Here is an 18,045-nt window from a genome sequence, read left to right as displayed (position 1 = left end):
AATACTAAACCTATAAATATAGGCTCATAGATCTATTTCCTCACCCTCATATAAATATATTTGCATATGTACATGCCTTTATCTAGACCTCTATAAATGCCCTTTTCCTCCCAGCTCTTTCTTCTATTTCCCTTGATTCTTCTCCTGTCCCACTATCATACTCAGTCCCCACCAGGATTTCAGCACTTCCTGTTTTTGCATTCCCCTTGATCATGCCCTACCAGGCCTCCCACACCCACCTCCCCACCAATTTGGATCGCATGTTGTTCCCTTGTCCCTGGATTTGTTAACACCTCTTCCCCCTCCCCTCTCTTCCATGTCCCCCCCGGAACTGTCAGTCCCGTTGTTTTTATATTTTATGCTGTCTGTTGTCTCATTTCACTCATGTTTCTGTTGCTCATCCCCCTGGGGGAAGGATGATGGTGGTTGTATGTTGATGATTGTGATCAGTTCCCCCTTTATCCTCTTTCTCCACCCACCTTCCCTCTACCATCATGGCATCACTACTCTAATTATTGGTCCTGAGGGGTTAATCTGTCCTGGATTCTGTGTGCTGAGAGCGCTTATCAGTACCAGTGTACATGCTCTGGTCTAGCCAGATTTGTAAGGTACAACTGGGGTCATGATAGAGGGGTTGGGGGGAAGCATTAAATGATTAGAGGAATGTTGTGTGTTTCATATGTGCTATACTACCCCCTGGATAACTTGTCCTTTCTGTGTGATCATTCTGTCCAGGCATCCAATTTTCTACAGATGGGCATTGGGTCTCCATTCCAAAGCCCCTCATTTGCATTGAAATGGTTGCTTGTTTGGGGTCTTCTGATGCCTGATACCTGATCCCATCAACAACTCATGATCACACAGGTTGGCATGCTTCTTCCATGTGAGCTTTGTTGCTTACCTCCTAGATGGCTGCTTGTTTAACTTCAGGCCTTTAAACCCCCAGATGCTATATCTTGTAATAGCCGGGCACCATCACTTTCTTTACCACATTTGCCTATGTGTCCATTTTGTCTTCAGCGATTGTGTTGGAAAGGTGAGAATCACAGAATACTAGGTTCTTAGAACAAAATTCACTTGCATTGAGGAAGGGCTTGAGTAGAGGCCCAATGTCTGTCTGCTACCTTAATACTTAACATATAAATATATGCTACATAGACTTATATCCCTATCATTATATATTAATATATTTACATATGTTCATGCCAATGTTTATACCTCTAAAAATGTCTTTTGCCTCCTTGTTCTTTCCTCTATTTCCTTTTAGTATCCTTCTGCCCCACTATCATGTTAGACTTTCATTCCATTGTTTGTACTTTCTGTTGGTCACATTGCACTTGATCGAACCCCACCAGGCATTCTATGGCCTCTTTACTATCAATTTTAGATCTCTTTTTGTTCCCTTGTCCCTGGGTTTGTTGGCTCTCCCTTCTTTTCCCCCATCTCCTCCTCAACCCTGTGCCCCCAGAACCACAAGTCCCATTGTTTTCTCCTGGGGTTGTTTATCCTGTCTATCTTATATAGCTAGACATGGAAAAAGAAAAGCCTATGAATAGTTCCAGGTCTCTCTGCTGACCTGTATGAATGTTACTGATCGGTTCTGATGCAGTGCCAAGCCTGCCACCGATTCTGAAGTCTATTTTCAGAATTCCTCAGGGCCTTTGTTACTTTGCTCCCTTGCTGCTCTGTTGAGCTCTCTTCGTGATATGCCCTGGTGTGTGGTTGGGGGAGAGGGGTCAGGGAGAGGTCAGCCCTGGCAAAATTCCCATACTGTGTTTCCGGGGCTGCCCTCCATAGTGCTACTGTGTGTCAGTAAGGGACGTCATGTCTTGTGGTTAGGCCAACCCTACAGTGCTCTCTGTATTGACTGCTCTGAGCAGGAATGGCTTCCTCAAAGCTTGGTGGACCAGGATGCTGTTTTCTCTCTCTCTCTCCCTTTTCCTTAGTTTGTTTGTTTCCACGTACTCTGGAAAGTCCTGCCATTCTCCCTGAGCAGTATCTTCTGAAGCACACTGACCTATTAATTTTGAACTTCTCTGAAAATCTATTTCCTCAACAGTAATATTGGTATAATCTGACATCAGCAATGATATCCCTTGTTCCACTGATATCATTCCTAATGTGAGATGGATCTTGACTGATAGCAGAGAATATCAGAAAGATGTTTACTTGTGTTTCATTAACCATTCAGAGGTATTCAACTGAGTGGACCATAATAAACTCTGGATAACCTTTAGAAGAATGGGAATTCCAGAACACACCATTGTGCTCATTCAGAACTTATTCATGGAGTAAGAGGCAGCCGTGGAACAGTGTGAGGGAAGACTGCTTGGTTTAAGATCAGGAAAGGTGAGCATCAGCGTTGTAACCTTGAACCCTACTTTTTCAATCTGCATGCTGAGCAAATCATCAGAAAACTGTATTATGTGCAGAGTACTGCATCAGGATTGGAGGGAAGCTTATTCAAAATCTAAGGCATGCAGATGACACAACCTTGCTTGCTGAAAGTGAGGAAACCTTGAAGCAGTTCCTGGTGAACATCAAGGATTATAGTTAATAGTATGGTTTACAACTCAATGTAAAGAAAACCTCAGAGTTAGCATCCAAACATACCTAACTAAGCCATCATTAGGCACAAGGTTCTTGGTCTAAACCCACCAGCTGCTTAGAGGGAGAAAGAAGAGGCTGTCTGTCCCCATAAATACAGAAACCCTATATAGGTTAACCATGACTCAGAATTGACTCACTGGCAAACAGAAACAAAACAAAACCAAAAACCTCACTGACGTCAACTCGATTCTGACTCATAACAACCCAATGGGAGAGGGGATACCAGCCCTCATGAGTTTAGGAGACTGGAACTATTAAACTGCTTTCCTTGTAGCTAGCAGTCCAACACATAATCACTAATTCATCATGGCTCCTTAACTCGATGGCAGTGGATTAAAAAAATTTATATCCATATCTATATATGCATGACTTCATAGTAATGTAAAAGCACTATAGTGCTTGAAATTAAAAATGCTTCATCGATTATATCCAGCTTATTCTGCACATTTTTACTATTTTAATCATTCCAGAAAATAAATCAACCAATAACTCCACTTTTATATAAAATGGGCAAAGGGGACTATGAGGCTGAACCAAATATAAGAGTGACATGCAGCTGTTTTCTGTTTGGTTGAGATGTGCCTCAGAGTTCATTCCATTTTGCTAACATTAAAAAGATTTTTTTCAAAAACACTGAAGCCTCTCTTCCCACAATTTTGTTTACAGAACACTAAAGAAATGGAAACCAATTTTAAAAAGATTATCATCATGGTTCATTCTGTGGGACAAGATTTTTACACTTGTATAACTCCAAATTTATATCAGAAAGCATGAAATGCTATCAGTTAAGGAAGAGATCTTAGGAAGGTTTGCAAAATGTTTAGATAACAATTTACCATCATTGATAGAAATAATCCCTGAGAGTCATTTAATAAATTCTTGAGTGCACTACAGCCCGAGGAAAGCTCTCCTGTACAGCATTACAGATTGCCAGCTGTGAAGGACATGCCACCCCACCCACAGCTCAGGGCGTTCGCATGACAAAAGAATAATCAAATCGGTAATGCAACAGTACATGGCATAGATTACCATTTTGCAACAGGAGTGTTTAAGTCATGCATAATGAAGTGATTTCCTCTAGAATAATTTATAGAACATGCACATTAGCAAAGCAAGCTCCCCTAGATGTGCAAATGAACTGCACCTGTGTCCCAGGAGAACTGTGGTCTCTTAACACACATTTAAATCCTTTCTTAGGTACTTGCTCTTAGGTGGTCTTAGGCCAGTAAGAGTGAGGAAGAGAGAGGATAGTTTTGTTTGATTTTTTCATGCTCTGTGGTTTGCTAAAAAGGTTTATTAACGAGAGTAATTTTTTGAACATACAGCAGCTGCCAAGCAACCATAACTTCTGATCATTTCTGACATCCATTGAATTTGAGTCACTACTTTCCATCATAGTACTGAATTCGAACCAGTGGTCAATGCTGCCAGGAGCCCTGGTGGCATGGTGAGTAATGTGTTTGGGCAATTTGAACTCTCCAGACACTCTGAAGGAGAAGAAAAGGCTTTCTGCTCCCATGGGGCTTATAGCCTTGGAAACCTAAAGGGGCCAGCTCTACTCAGTCCTATAGGCTTTCTGTGAGTTGGTATCATATGCATTGGTTTCCCTTTTAACAGTGCTGCTAATAAGTTAGCTACAGGGGAGTAGATCTGTGGCAAAATACTGTGCTCCACTTTCAGAGATTTCAAAGACTGCCCTTTCTTATTTATAAAATCTATATTCTCACACTATTTGCAACAAAGATTTAACTTTGTTTGTTGGTTTATTTATTTATCTAAATTTATCATTAAGAAACATAATAAACACTGGTACAGATAGGAACTGGAAATACAGGGAATCCAGGACAGGTGAACCCCTCAGGACCAGTGGAGAGAGTGGCGATATCGGGAGAAAGGGGAACAGATGACAAGGTCTACATATAACCTCCTCCCTGGGGGACGGACAGCAGAGAAGTGGGTGAGGGAGACGTCGGATGGTGTAAGATATGATAAAATAATTATTATTTATAAATTACCAAGGAGAGAGGGGAGAGGGGAGCAGGGAGGGAGGGGAAAATGAGCTTATACCAAGGGCTCAGGTAGAAAGCAGGTGTTTTGAGAATGATGATGGTAACATATGTACAAATGTGCTGGACACAAATGATGTATGTACGGATTGTGAAAAGAGTTGTATGAGCCCCTAATAAAATAATTAATTAAAAAGGAAACATAATAAGCAAGTGAAAATCATTCTAACCTCAAAATATATATTCTCTTTGGATAAATAGAAGAAGGTGAGATGAATAGCATTGCTTTAGGAAGGAAAGACAATGCTTTCACACAGATAAGAAAGTCTACTATGTTATTTTGCTTATATACATACAGTAAAGCTGCTATACATATCACAAGATTTATCTCAAGGCCACAGCTCACTTTTGTGAATGTAAAATCTGGAAAGTCTCTAGTTTATGACTATGCAAATGTATTTGCTCTATGTATCAAATGTGCATTTCATTGAGAAAATTGAAAATTGCAGAAAATTTAATTTTCCTGATACAGAACCTGTACATGAATCACAAGCAAATAATTTAAACAGAACAACAGAGTACCGTGTGATTTAAAAAGAGAAAAAAGTGTGTGGAAGGGTTGTATTTTTTCATATTAATTAACTTATATGCTGATCAATAATGTGAGGCATTGTGATATATGAACAAAACAAGCATCAGAATTAAAGGAGGACTCATTAAGGACCTGAAAAAGATGACCAAGACCTTGACTGCTGAAAATGAAGATGACTTGGAGCACTTGCTGATGAGTGTCAAAACCACAGCCTTCAGGTTGGCTTATACCTGAACATAAGGACTATAAATATCCTCAAAACAGCTCCAGTAAACAACTTTATGATTATCTTAGGCTGGGTTCTCTAGAGAAGCAAAAGTAGTAAAGCTTTTGTATAGATAGATAATTTCCTCTAGTAAATGGCTCACTTGGGGGGCTATAGAGTCCAGCATGTCTGACATTTAGGCGTCAGATATCAAATGCCAAATTAAGGCCATTCTTGACTCACATTGCTGTAGGGGCTGATGGCAGGTCAGATGGCAGGCTGTTGGCTGCAGAGGCTGACAAAATTCTGAGTTACATGGAATATAGCAGGCCAACTGGATCCAGATTGAGTAAAATGTCAGAGAACAGTGGTAGAATGTCCATATGTGAGTAGAGTGGTGCAGGCCATACCACTGAGGAAACTCCCTTTCAGTGTTTCAGCTGCTCAGAGCAGATCTCATCATGGAAGTGATGACCATTCAGATCTCATTATGGGGGCTAGCTGCATCATCATATAAATGTCAAACTATATTGTAATTGAAAAATGCTGAGAACAATTCAGTATTAGTGAGTGAAAATGGACTGGTATTATCTATTTTGAATCAGAAAATCAGATGATTCACTATGTGGGGAATAATAGATTCCAGAGGAATGGCAGCTCATTCATCGTCAAAACGGACATCGTCAGATCTCTTTTGAAATACAATGCTGTCTGTGATAGAACAATATCTGTCCACATACAAAAAAACCTCAGTCAGTACAAATATTATTCAAATGTATTCAACAACCGCTAAATTTGATGAATCAGAAACTGAAGAATTCTACCAATGTGTTCAATCTGAAATGTATCAAACATGTAATCAAAATACAGCGATGGTTATTGGAGATGGGAATACAAAAGTTGGAAACAAAGAGGAAGGAACATGTGGAAAATATGGCCTTGATGACTGAAACAAAGCTGGAGGGGCAGGACAGAATTTAATAAGACCAAAGACTTCTTCATCACAAATACCATTTTTTCAACAACACAAAAGGTGACTATAAACACGGACTTCTCCAGATGGAATAAACAGACATCAAATTGATTACTTCTGTGGAAACAGATGACAGAAAAACTCAATATCATCACGTAAGATGAGGCAAGGGGCTGCCTGTAGAAAAGATCAATTGCTCATATGTAATTTCCGGTTGAATATGAAGAAAAATTATCTGGGGTTATATCCCATCTGAATTTAAAGAACTTCTCAAGAACGGATTTGACACATTGAACACTCACGTCAGAAGACCTGATGCACTGTGAGAGGAGATCAAGAATATCATCCTTACAGAAAGCAAAATGCTTTCCAAAAGATGGGGAAGAAAGAAGAGGTCAAAATGGATGTCAGAGAAACTCTGGATCTTTCTCAGAATTCTGTAGTAACTAAGGCAAATGGAAGAAATGATGAGTACACGAGCTGAACAGAAAATTTCAAAGGACAGCTTAAGAAGACAGTGTCAAATATTGTCATGAAATGTGCTGAGACCTAGAGTTAGATATCCCAAAGGAAAAGAATATACTCGACCTGTTATTGGAAAGAACTGAATAAAAACTTCAAACTTTGAGTTGCAATCTCACAGAAACATTCTGTAGGCAAAATATTGAATGATGCAGAAAGAATCAAAAGATTATGTAAAGAATATATAGATTTTGTCTATCCCAAAGCACTAGTAAACATTTAACCACTTCAGTAGGTAGCATATGAGCAAAGACCAGTGGTACAAAGGAAGAAGTTAAAGCTACACTGAAAGCATTATCCCAAAACAAGGCTCCAAGAAATGATGGCCTACCACTTGAAATGTTTCAAAAAGTTGATGAAGCCTTGGAAGCACTCTCTGGTCTATGCCAGGAAATTGACAAAGTAGCTACTTGGACAACTGAATGGAAGAAATCCATCTTTGTACTTACTACAGAGAAAAGTGACTTAACAGAATGCTCAAATTATAGAACAGTGTCACTAATACTATATGTAAGTCCAATTTTATTGAAGATAATTCAGAGGTTCAGGCCAGATTCAGAAGAGGACAAGGAAGAAGGGATATATCATTGCTGATGTCAGATGGATATTGGTTGAAAGAAAAGAGTATCACAAAGATATTAACATGTGCTTTACTGACCATCTAAGGCAGGCGTCCTCTAACTACGGCCCGCGGGCCACATGCTGCTCGCTGAGGACATTTATCCAGCCAGCCGAGTGTTTTTGCCCTGTTTGTTTTTTAACTTCAAAATAAGATATGTGCAGTGTGCATCGGAATTTGTTCATAGTTTGTTTTTTTTTAAACTATAGTCTGGCCCTACAATGGGTCTGAGGGACAGTGAACTGGCCCCCTGTTTAAAAAGTTTGAGGAATCCTGACTGCATGGATTATAACTAACTATGGATAACCTTGAGAGGAATAGGAATTGCAGAACACTTCATAGTGCTCATGCAGAAAATGTGTGCGAATCAAGAGGCAGTTTTGTGAGTAGAACGCGAGAATATGGCATGGTTTGACATCAGAAAGGTGTGCATCAGCATTGATCTTCTCACCATACTTATTCAGCCTTATGGTGAGCAAATCATCAGAGAATTTGGATTATATGAAGAAGAAAGGGGCATCAATGTTATTAACAACATGTGATCTTCAGATGACACAACTTTGGCATTCTTTACCTTGAATTTTACTCCATACAGAAGGATGCAATCCTTTATCTTCATCAGCAAGTGCTTTAAGTCCTCCTTACTTTCAAGCAAACAAAATTTGCTGAAACTTCTTACAGCTAGACCAATAGGTCACACTATGATAAATGGAGAAAAGATTGAAGTAGTCAAGATTATGTCTTGCTTGGGTCTAGAAGCAATGCTCATGGAAACAACAGTCAAGAGATCAAAAGACTCATTGCATTGGATAAATCTGCTGCACAAAACCTCTGTAGACAATCGAAAAGCAAAAATGTTACTTTTAGCTCAAAAGTAAGAATAATTGTGAGGATGTCACAGGACTGGGCAGTGTTTAGTTCTGTTCTACATAGGGTAGCTATTAGTTGGGACCAACTTGATGGGAACTAACAAATCAATAATGGCTGAGAACTATGTTCCAGACAAATTTCATACAATCTTAACTATCACAATTATAAAAACCAAAGAAATTGAAGCTATCAAATATTTCAGCTTTCTTGGATTAATAAGCATTTCTTGGGTGAATAAGCAAAGCCTATGAAGCAGTACTCAATAAATCAAACAACATATTTTGTTAGCAAGAAGACCTTTGTAAGACCTTATTGCCAGAAGGATGGGAAAAAAATGTCTTGGGAGAAGTAAGGCAGTGTTTTTAAAACTGAGCAACATGAGATTTTATCTAGTTACTTCAGACATGTCATGTGGTTGTGGAGGAGCACTGTGGTAGTTACATAATCTGGTGTCAACTTGCGGAGGGTGGAGTCTAGCCTGTTAATCAAGTCTTTGCTTGATGACCTCATTTGGAGGTGCTAAGGAGATAAATAGCTCTGGAGGCAAGATAAACACACTCCCCACTAGACATTCCTGTTGACAAGCCACATGGAACTCCCTAGATCCCTGGAACTCAAGGAACCATGGGGAGAACCCTGCCAGTGCTGTGATGATTACACTGCCACTGGATCCACGAGACTTTCCACCCAACAGCCTGTGATCTTCCTGCATTTGGCATCATTGCGTGCGTTGCATGAGTTGAAGAGGAATTTATAGATTGTTATTGGACATATTGGCTAATGTTGGACTTGTGGATTTGATCTGGACTGGGCTGGGAGGTTTTCTCAATATTCAATTGCTCTTGTATATAAAACTCTTTCTTATACACATATGAGTGTCTATGAATTTGTTTCTCTAGTCTACCCAGAGTAACACACACATCTCAAGAAAATACATCATGAATAGTAATATAGAGAGTCAGTCAAAAAGGAGAGGGTCCTCAAATGAGAAAATGAGATAGGTTGACATAGTGACTACAAACAGTAGCTTTAACATGACAATCGCTGTGAAAATGGGGCAGAACTTTGCACTATTTTAGTATGTTTTACAGAAGGTTGTGATGAGTCAGAGACAACATACCCAACATCAATAATGTTAGGTAATTTGCTAAGAATCTAGCAATTTTTTCATGCCAATGATTGTATGGGGTCCTCAATATATTTTGTTTTCAAAATCAATTTTATGAGTAAGTAGTTAAAGACTCAGAAGTTTAAGTAACTTGAACAGAGTGAAGTAATGACTGAGCTAAAGGGCTAAGTCAGCTTGATTTTAGCCCAAAACGGCTAAAAATTATTATCAAGCTAAACAAAAGTCAAATAAATAAACCCGAAGAAAACAATCTGCCAAACATTATTTTATCAAATGTAAATGAAAGGAAAAGGCTACCTCATTAAATTTAAAAAAGGAATAGAAAATCCAGAAAAAGAGAAAATAATATTCTAAACAAACAAGAAACAACAAATAAAAAGGCTGAACTCTGTAAAACCTTCCAACACTTTGAGGTACTACCGGAGCAGTCCAGGGGCCTTGGGGTATGAGTCTGGAAATGTCATGCATTGGCCGATCATCAAATGTGGTTCGATTATTTGAACTCTGTAATTTTGTGGGTAAATGGAAGGAAATTGCTTTGCGTGACTCAAGTCAGTGGACAGCCCTCTCTATAATTTGTCATTTTGTTGGTCTCATCATTCAAGGACTGGCAAGAAAACACCGAGAGAGATGACCCCTCTACAGTTTTGCAGCCAAAACATATAAACACATTCACATGTTCACGCATGTGAGAAAAGCTTGTATATAAATGTGGAAGCAAAATATGTCTACAAATCTCCCAAGTTTATCATCAGGTCCAAATTTTGTTAAGGCTAATTATGGGAGATTTTGAAATGGTTTTAATAAAGGTAAATATGATCAAATAAACTTAAAGTGAAATGAAGCTGAAGATACTATTTAATGAGATACAGGGATTAAGAAAAGCCATGAAGGAGAAAATAGAGACAGACAATATTTTTCCTATTACTGTGTACCCATATAACTTCAGTTGAATTGCGGGATTTTTTTTAAAGTTTATTTATTAATATCTTCATGGGTACAATACTACCTCGTAGATCACAAATGAAATTGATTTTAAAATATAATTTGAAAATAATGTTCATTACATAGAAATTCACATTTGAAATGGAAGTCCTCATTTATTTGTGCTGAAAACTAAAATACATTCCTGAATAGATAATAATAGAGTTAGGGGAGATGGAACATGAGAGAGAAAGGAAAGAAGTCTGAGACGAAAGGGAAGCTCTGCTTTTACTTTGGGGGCTGCACTAGGTGAATACCTAGCACAGAGGAGAGACATTATGTTCCAAGACAATTAAGGAATAATTCATTGAAAGTAGGATAAATTGATTAGTAACCATTTAGCTTTTATCAAGGGTAATGTAACCAAGAGGCATTACTGAAACACAAATGAAGACTGAGCATGATAGTGGAAAGAGGAAAGTAAAAGGAATTATAGGAAAGAGCTAGGAGGCAAACAGCATTTAGAGAGGTATAAGTAAAGGCATGTACATATGTAAATACATTTATATATGAGGATGGGGAAATGGACCTATGTGCATATATTTATAGGTTTAGTATCAAGGTAGCAGATAGACATTAGGCCTCCACTCAAGTACTCCCTCAATGCAAAAATACTTTGTTCTATTAAATTGGCATTCTATGATGCTCACCTTCCTGATGCAATCACTGAAGACAAAGCGAGTGCATAAGCAAATGTGGTGAAGAAAGCTGATGGTGCCTGGCTATCAAAAGATATAGTGTCTTAGGTCTTAAAGGCTTGAAGGTAAACAAGCAGCCATGTAGCTCAGAAGCAACAAAGCACACATGGAAGAAGCACACCAGCCTGTGTGATCACGAGGTGCCGAAGGGATCATTTATCAGGCATCAAAGAACAAAAAATCATATCATTGTGTGCTCACCTCCCTGATACGATTGCTGAAGACAAATGGGTGCATAAGTAAATGTGGCGAAGAAAGCTGATGGTGACTGGCTATCAAAAGATATAGCATCTGGGGTCTTAAAGGCTTGAAGGTAAACAAGCAGCCATCTAGCTCAGAAGCAACAAAGCCCACATGGAAGAAGCACACCAGCCTGTGCGATCACGAGGTGTTGAAGGGATCAGGTATCAGGCATCATCAGAACAAAAAATCATATTATTGTGAATGAAGGGGAGAGTGTGAAATGGAAACCCAAAGCCCATTTGTAGGCCACTGGACAGCCCCTTACAGAAGGGTCTTGGGGAGGAGACGAGCCAGTCAGGGTGCAGTGTAGCAATGATGAAACATACAACTTTTCTTTCAAGAGACTCATATTCTGTTGTGCCATGTTTCTTGACAATAGGCACAAATATGGATTTCTTCCATTCTTTCAACCAGTTAACTTCCAAATGTCTTGGCATAGACTAGTGAATGCTTCCAGTGGTGCATCAGATTGTTGAAATATTTCAGTTGGTATTCCATAAATTCCTAGACCTTTATTTTTAGCTAATACATTCAGTGTAGCTTGGATTTCTTCTTTCAATACCATCTGTATTGGTCACGTGCTATCTCCTGAAGTAATTGAATGCCAATCAGTTCTTTTTAGTACAATAATTCTGTTTGCTTCCATCTTTTATTTTTATACTTCCTACATCTTTTGAATATTTTGCCCATGTAAATCTTTCAAAAACTATTGAGGCTTGAGCTTTTTCTTCATTTTTTTTTCAGCTTATGATATGCTGAATGTATTCTTAACTTTTAGTTTTATAAGTCTAGGTTTCTGTCTAAAATAATTGGGCAGCCCTATGGAAAATATTAGGATCAAGTACATGATTTTCATTAGGTAAAAGCAGTACCTTTATGGTGAGTGAGGGTAATTAAATAAAAAACAGATTCGCTTTACATAAAAAAATCACATTAGAGCCAATGAAGATGTTTAAGCAATTACCAATCAGAATAAATTACTAAGAATAAGGGGGGCACAGAGTGAAAAATACATTAGAAGCAGGGAAACAGAGTTACCTTTTTTGTATCCTTGGACAAGTTACTTGAAAACTTTCATGTTCAAATTCATATATGACTGCATATTATATAGTTTATCTCTTCTCAAAATATTTTTCCATCGTGCATGTCCACTGTTCGTTGATTATACATCCTCCTCCTAGATAGCCAAGATCAGACCTCGGCTCCATTTTCCCATCTGTCTCTTCCTAGCACAGGTCATTTTATAGGTGATCTATCTCTTTCTTCATTTTAGATTTCATTATTTATGGATTCGAACCTTTTTTTAAGGTCTTTATAAACTTGCCTAGATTATAGCTAAAGTCTTCGGTAGCTCCACAATTAACTACACTTGTTTCACTACTTTCTGGCAAATTCATCTTCTTAGTACAGATCTCGGCTTATGTTCACTCACATGAAAGATTTTTTCCCTGCTATTCCCAAGTAAAGCACTTCAATTTTTTTACTCAGTTTAGAGCTATTTGAAAATGTATACCAATTCCAGTACAAAGTTACCCTGTGTGTTACAGGGCAGAATGCTCCATAAGGTTTTATTAGATAAATCTCTATTGAAGCAAATGTTCTGGTTTTGCTTCTGTAGCAGTCCTGCTTGTGTCTAGTTTTCTTGCTGAGTGGGTATCATTGCAACATCCAGAGATCTTAGAGTATTACAACTTTATTTAGTCGATTCCTCCCTATTGTCTATAATGGAATCAGTTGCATTAATTTATTCTAAACTTTGCTTTTGGATTTCTGCTTCTGGTCAAGACAAAGGAGTAGAAATCAGATGTATCTTTCCATCTGAAATAACTTAAACACTGGATAGACTATGTAGAATGGTAGTATTTGAGGAGCTGGATATGATTTTTAGAGGCACTCAATATTAGGCAGAGACCTGGTAATGCAACAGTTAAGTACTTACCATCTGGGGATGTAAAGCCATCTATCAGGGAAGCAACAAAGCCCACATAGAGTAAGCACACCAGCCTGTGTGATCATGAGGTGTCAACAGGAATAGGTATCAGAATTTCAAAAACTATCCATCAAATTGATATGAAGGAACATAGACAAGGTAGAGACCCCCAAACCCACCTGTAAGATAATTGTGCAGGCCCTCACAGAAGGATGATCTATGCAGGGTACAGAATAGCACTGAGGAAACACATAACTACCCTCTAGTTCTTTAATGTTTCCTCCCCTTACTTTAATGGTCTTTGTTTGCCTCATTAATCTTGTTAGACCTGCATGTGTCCATTTTGTATAATTAAGATCATTTGATACATGAAATCCAAGATAGATAAACCCTTCAGAAATAGTAATGTGAGAAAGGATTCCCTAAGAGTAGAGGAAGAGATGGGGGAGAGTGGGGGTAAGGAGGAGCCGACAGCAAGGATGACTGTATAACCCCACTAGGAGGAAACAAATTACAGAATTGTAGGTGAATGGATACATTGGATGGGGTAAAATATGGCAAAAATAATAAATAATAATCATAAGGTTCCTGGAGGGCAGGGTGAGGGAACGGATAAAAGGGAGTTGATATCAAAGAGTTCAAAAAGAAAGATAATGTCTTGAAAATGATGATGGCAGCAATTGTACGATTATGCTTGATCTACTTGAATTATGGATTGTGATAATATCTGTAAGAACTCCCAATAAAATGACTTTAGAAAAGAAGATTTGGAGTTAAATCACAAAGGCACTTCATGTACTTAAATATAATAAGGCAAAAAATGAACAAAAATGGTTTGCCTGTAGAAAGAATGCTTCAGCTTCAGTGATCCAAACATATGTAGATAAGGATATAAGGCAAAATTCAAACATGCAGTGTTTGACAAATCACATGATGTGGTCACAAGAAAACATGGTAAATAATTAAAATTTATGATAATTCCACTTCCTTTAACACTGTTGCCAATTAGCACGATTTTTTAAAAATTAAGCTGGAATGCAGTCTCCCAAATGTGTCTAACGTTGCACTCTGAAACTTCCTTATACATGGGCCTCTGAACTTAGAGCACAGAAGTAATGTGTTTATATACTTTATATGCTTATATCAACTATTAAGGTGTCACTGCCCAATTATTTTGTCTGGTACAGTAGACCACAATCATCAGTAATTGAGTATCTAGTATAGACTAGCTATTGGGAATATAAGTATCGACCTTTAAGAAGCTTGCAGTCTACCAGGGGAGAGATACCAGCATTTCAATACACTGGTAAAGGTCATGTTAGAGAACACTACTGATATCTCCTATCTGAAACCTTGTGGCTAGATTCATTGCATAGTTCAGAAGTTTTCAATTTTAAAAAGGCTTGTTTGAGATATAAGTATAATAGATCGTGGTGTTGGTTTAGGAAATAACCTAGAATCTATGAACATTTACATCAAGTATACTGTTTTACAAATATGCTCATATATGTTCAGATCATTTTCACTCCCAAATAAGTTCAGGTCAGGTCAGGTTTCACCACTAACTAGTTTTCTGATTGTCTTTGTGTAGACATTATATATAGTTAGAGTTTTGTTCAGGAATCAGGATGACAAGGGGTTGTCTTTGGTGGTTAGATACTATGTCAACTTGATGGTGCCTGTGTGGGGGTAGGGGCAGAGCCCAACCTGTCAATCAAGTGGTAGCCTGATTACACCTCCTTGGGGGTGTGGTCTTTTGTATAAGACCAACGGACACTGGAGACACTGGAAACTGCCCTTCTCTTGCCCTCCACCTTCATCCTCGCTGGGTCTCTGTCTGCTTCCAGTGGCAGCCCCATGTGGGCTGCCTGACCCAGAATGCTGCCAGCACCCTGACCTTGAATCTACATAACTGCACCCATTTGCCTGTGAGCCCTGTGCTTTCCACTTCATCTTTCAGTGACCTCACCCTATAGTAATGTGAGACTAAAGAGGGCCTGGCTAGCATTGAACCCATGAACTTGAGTTGGATTGGACTGGGGCACTTTAAAAAAAATTATTATTAATTGCGAATTAATACATATATCGTATAATTCCATAGTTCAATCGTGTCAATCAGAATTGTAAAATTGCTACCACAGTCAATTTCCAAACATTCTATTTCTTCCTGGACTGCTTGACATCGTCTCCCCTTTACCCCCACCAACAATGCGCCTGCCCCCACCTCTGAAACCCTTATTCTACATGCTTTCCCTGTAGGCTCATCCATTTTCCTATACTGAAACACAGGAAAGCATAGAACATTGTGACAGTGACCTCCAATGACATAACACCTCTGAAATACACCTTCATATGAACAAGGAAAAACAAAACAAAACAAAACCATAAAATATTGAAAACCAGAACAGGTCCAACATGCATCAAAGGAGGGATCAACTGGCAAAGTTTTAACTGTTCAAGTCAGGGTTTCCCTTTGATTTTCTATACTCAAATCTCCAATGCACTCTGTTAGTCACCACTTTCCTCCCATCCCTCAATTATGGAGAGAGGGAGTTCATTAGAGGCTTATTTACTATGGAGTTCCCACAAATGAATCTTTGGCCCCCACAGTAATCTATAGCCTTCTGCAAACCATATTCTCACAATTTAGGTTCTGATATTAATCCTTCCTACAACTTCAGATTATATGATTTACAGACCTTCAGGGACTGATGCTGGTGTACTTCTTCCATGTGAACTTAGTTGACATCTCACATAGATGGCTGCTTTAGAGACAAGCCTCTAAGAACGCAGACACTGTTTCATTTGATAGCTGGACACTAGTTAATGTCTTTGCCACATTTTGCTATAGTCCCCGTACCTTCTATACTCCCTTCCTGAGGGTGAGTATCGGGCAGGGGCTGCAGCACCTTCTTGAAGTGAAGTTGCTTCTTGATATAGAGCTCTTTCTTGCCCATAGATGAGTGCCGTTGGTTTGTTTCTGTAGACAACCAGCCGAGCACAAGCATGTCTTCGAGAAACCCTCCTCGGATTTCCCTCACCTACTCATTGGCATTGTCACTCCATGACTTTGAACATGGTTTTGTATTTTTCTCAGCATGTAGAATAGTTTGAAACGCACTATGTGCTTAATGATTTCTTCATTAAAATCTCTCTGTCTACACACACACATACATCATAGTCACACACATGCCCCAAGGTTTGTAAAAAATTCTTATAACAAAAAAAATCTGCAAATATTTCATATTTTATAAGATGTTGAAGACAACACAAAAATGCAAAGAAATGTTCTGGAAGAAAATATGTAAACCTAACTGTGATTGTATTTGAATGATAGCACTATTTTTTTAAATCCCACTTTCTAATTTGTAGGATATTTTCTTCTCATTTGTATAACAAATATGCATTTTAAAACAAACATGGAAAGTTTCTTGGATCCTACTGAATTTTGAAATTACTTTACTTTTGTGTATCTCTATTAAGATTTTTGATTTATTTGGTGCTACTACATTTCTGTTTTAGTAATTTCATATTTTATTAAAATTATTAATAGTTTCTACAGCCTTCTGTAAACTCGTAAGCTTCAACATTCAAAATATCTCTAATGTTTTACTTCTGACAAAGAAGAGCACATTTCTGGGTCTTTAGTAAATTGAAAGTAAATACAGTTGAACCTCTAACAATGAGTAGGTTTTGGGTACTAACTTCTATACAGTCAAAAATTAGCATATACATTTTGACTCTATAAAATCTTAGTTACAAATAGCTTACTGTTGATTGGAAGCTTTAAATGTAACATAAATAGTTGATGAACACACATTTTTATGTTATATGTACTGCAAATTACACCCACATAAAAACTGAAATTTCAACATAAGATAAAAGGTATTTTGCAAAATACACTAAAATTTTATGTCTACTGGAATACTTGCAGTGATGGCTTCATGAATTTTCTTTTCTTCGTAATTTTAATTTTTACAGTGATCCTTAAGTACAAAGTCATTTATCTTGGAATGGCAGACAACTACAAGCACAGATCCTTATCTGTGGTATACAGCAAACAATGCAGCTTTTACTTGTACTGTTAGGACTTCTCTCTGTTCTTGGAAGCACTTCCAGCACCACAAATGGTATTTTATATGGGTCCGATGATATTATTCAAGGTTTATGATATTACAGTAAATACAAAAATATTAAAAATTACTGTAATATTAAATTTTAAAAATATTAAAGAGACATAATAAATCACCTTTTGCTGTGATACATGTGCTACTGGACAGACAAACTACTCACATGTAGAGGATTAATGTTATGTCAAATGATTTTATATATATATATATACAAATGGACCTATGCAGTTTAAATCTGAGTTCTTCAAGGGTCAATTGCTATGCAATTTCTGGGAAATTGGAACTGTATCTCAATATCCAAACCTATACTCCAACATTTTTCCAAAATGTATATGTATGCATAGCATGTATTATCTCCCAGAATTATCTTGGTGAAATAATAAATGTATTTTTAAACTCTTTGTGTATGAAAAGTAGCATATTATGATGCTTGCATGGATAATTTAAATGACACTCAAAATTTTTGTCCAAAGTTCTTCAAAACTTCTTGATATAATAGGGCTGGCTACAAACAACCAAAAATATTCTTAGAGA

At 37.8% G+C, this 18,045-nt stretch overlaps 1 pseudogene; it reads right to left on the bottom strand.

Moving 5' to 3' along the window:
• LOC101641103 overlaps positions 1–16,389 on the bottom strand; it is a 60,199-nt pseudogene extending 43,810 nt beyond the window's left edge.
• Between the last annotated feature and the right edge of the window lie 1,656 nt (positions 16,390–18,045).

Source organism: Echinops telfairi, unplaced genomic scaffold (genome assembly GCF_000313985.2).
Source record: "Echinops telfairi isolate 266 unplaced genomic scaffold, ASM31398v2 ScPeMD7_4;HRSCAF=17, whole genome shotgun sequence".
NCBI lineage: Eukaryota > Metazoa > Chordata > Mammalia > Afrosoricida > Tenrecidae > Echinops > Echinops telfairi.
This window is presented reverse-complemented; position numbering and strand designations above follow the sequence as displayed.